The sequence below is a fragment of the Aplysia californica genome, unplaced genomic scaffold (assembly GCF_000002075.1).
Source record: "Aplysia californica isolate F4 #8 unplaced genomic scaffold, AplCal3.0 scaffold00065, whole genome shotgun sequence".
Classification (NCBI taxonomy): domain Eukaryota; kingdom Metazoa; phylum Mollusca; class Gastropoda; order Aplysiida; family Aplysiidae; genus Aplysia; species Aplysia californica.
In genome coordinates, this window is record NW_004797335.1 from 227,673 (window position 1) to 230,650 (window position 2,978).

The 2,978-nt window shown below is 44.1% G+C and overlaps 2 protein-coding genes across 2 annotated transcripts in view; one reads left to right on the forward strand and one right to left on the reverse strand.

Moving 5' to 3' along the window:
• The window catches only part of LOC101860006 (acrosin), a gene marked incomplete in the record, with an annotated part of 112,040 nt that overhangs the window by 80,197 nt on the left and 28,865 nt on the right, over positions 1-2,978 (reverse strand).
• LOC101851250 (farnesoate epoxidase) overlaps positions 1-2,978 on the forward strand; it is a gene marked incomplete in the record, with an annotated part of 17,525 nt that overhangs the window by 11,893 nt on the left and 2,654 nt on the right.

Consider the following 2,978-nt stretch of genomic DNA (forward strand, 5'->3'; position numbering starts at 1 on the left):
AGTAGCACGTGACGACATCCACATTGACGGATATGTCATCCCGAAGGGCACACAGGTGAGGGGGAAGAGATGACTTGTTGCTGTAGTTAAAGATCGTGCATACAAGATTGTTCACTCAGCCAAAAGAGTGTCCGCAGAAGTTCGCGCATTGTTTCAGATGGCGCTGCAGTCTCTGTTTTGAAGGTCTGGCTGAAACAGCACCAGGACATGGATGGCTGGTGCCTCTATAAATAAATTATTGATGATGATGGTCAGGTTTTGAAGTTCTCTTTCGTTTCTCCTGCAGAAGAGTAGGAATAGCACCCCTTTGTTCATCAGCTGTTTGGGTTCGCCCAGTGCGGAGTTTTGGGTTTAAAAAAACTTAACGACCTCTCGCCTCTCATTGTAAAATGAAATTAAACGACGAAAGAGGCTTTTTGTCAGCGTAACCATTAAAAAAAGGTATCTCCCCGAAATTTCGATTCTAATAAATTCAATAACTTGTTAGTTTCACTTTGATTATTTTTCACACAAGTAGGGTAGTTCTGTTCGCAAAACGGCTTCTTTTTTGGAGAGGGTGCCACCGGATTTTGAGGACACTTTTAAATTTGCCCAAAGACAGGACTGAACAATCTTGTTATGTACGGGGGCGGGAGAAGAGATGAGATGGTACTGTTGTCAGGTGAGGGAGATGTCAGGTGTTGCCAGATGAGGAAGACGTCAGGTGTTGTCAGGTGAGAGAGGTGTCAGGTGTTGTTGGGTGATGGAGGTGTCAGATGTTGTCAGGTGAGAGAGATGTCAGGTGTTGTCAGGTGAGAGAGATATCATGTGTTGTCAGGTGAGAGAGATATCAGGTGTTGTCAGGTGAGAGAGGTGTCAGGTGTTGTCAGATGAAAGAGGTGTCAGGTGTTGTCAGGTGAGGGAGGTATCAGGTGTTGTCAGGTGAGGGGGATGTCAGGTGTTGTCAGGTGTTGTCAGGTGTTGTCAGGTGAGAGAGATGTCAGGTGTTGTCAGGTGAGAGAGATGTCAGGTGTTGTCAGGTGAGAGAGATGTCAGGTGTTGTCAGGTGAGGGGGAAGAGATGAGTTGTTGCTTTTTTCCAGGTGAGGAAATGTTGTCAGGTGTTGTTAGGTTTTATCAGGTGAAAGAGATATTGTTAGGTTAAGGAGACATTGTCAGGTGAGGGATATATTGTTAAATGAGGGAGATATTGTTAAGCGTGGGAGATATTGTTAAATGAGGGAGATATTGTTAAGTGAGGGAGATATTGTTAAATGAGGGAGATATTGTTAAGTGAGGGATATATTGTTAAATGAGGGAGATATTGTTAAGTGTGGGAGATATTGTTAAATGAGGGAGATATTGTTAAGTGAGGAGGGATAGTGTCTGGTGAGAGATAATATGTTGTTCAGTTACGTAAATGTTAAATGAGGGGTATGATGTCAGGTGAGGGAAATAGTGTCAGCCTGTTAGATAAGAAGATTTGTATGTGTGTGGGAGGGGGGGGGGGATTAATTGTGTGTTTGTTTATTCTTTTATTTTTTTCACATGTTTTAATCTTTCAAAGAATCTAACTTTGAATTTATTATTTCTCCATACATATCAAGTTCCTGAAAGAAAGGAGTTATTAAAAAACACCGACATTTCAATTTGCAAAAGTCTCCAGACTCTTTACAGCATTATTATTGCTGTCATATCTGGCAGTGCTATATCAAAATGCCATTGTACTCGTACGTTTAACGCTAATTTCCACACTGTTATGTCGTTAAGTGGCAAGACCACATAATTTGATATTCATCTCCAATAGGACCAGCTTTTTACATTTTGGATCAGAAAAGAGCAAAGACAGCGACTGCTCAGATGGCATGGCACGTGTCCCCGTTACGGGAAATCTCAAGAAAAAGCAGTGTACAGAATGACCTTCCCTGCCGTCTTATGACAAAAAAACCGTTTATGAATAATTAGGTCAAGTAGCGTTTTTATAAAGTGAACAAAGACTCTTTCATGCCTCGTCTTTCTATCTTCTCGTAGTTTTGGGCTCTTCCTCTCTACAGCTTTTCTGACGCACCGAGCCCCCTCACCGATGTGAGGTCTCCATGTTAGTTCGACTGTTTTCCTCTGCTGCCAACTTTAGGATTCATTCCAGCCTGGGTCCTCTCGCTTCAACCAGATCCAGTGACTGGCTTTCTCTGCTGTCTCCTGCAGGGAGTTTGTGAGTTCGTTGCTTTTCTTTGCAGTAAGTTTTGCCATTCTCATCCACTTACGGGCGCTTGTTGCTACAAAACCTCTGCATCCTACCTCTACCGGAAAATGGGTTGCCTTCCATCCTGCCTCCTCACATTGTTCGACGAGTGCCTCGTCACGGTTTTCTTTCCGTTCATGAGCGGCATAGATATTGTCCTCGTGGGGCACCGTGAGCTCTACCAAGTGCACCTCTTTGTCTTTTTCCTCCCATAACACAATGTCTGGCTTTTTTGTAGTTGGAATGGGGAAGAATCTCTCAAAGCCCTTTAAGTCAGCGGCCACCTCCCATGTGCCTCCGCTCTGGTCTTCCATAGCTTCGTTCGCTTTCTTTCTTTTGGTAACCTTGCTTCCTTGCGGAACGAACGCAATCTTGGTGAGTCCATGCTTCTGTATCTGTATTTTCCTTCTTCCACCTGTTTTGTCGCCATTGTCGTGAGCACTTTCAGCACCTCATTGTGCCCCCAGGTGTATCTGTTAAGAGCCAGGTTGCAGTTTGACAAAATATGCTTCATGGTTCCTAGCTTACCGTATCTACACTTGTTGTCCTCCTGTACCTTTCATCTGACAAGGTTCACCGGTGAAGGCAGAACATCATACGTAGACCGGAGAAGAAAGCTTAGCCTTGACGTATTCCACTTCCAGATGTCACTCCACTCGACTTTTCCTTCCACTACATGCTCTTCCCATCTGGTCATTTGTCCTTGCTGGCTACATTGGATGAGATGAATTTCTCGCCTCTCTGCCTCCATCTTTTGC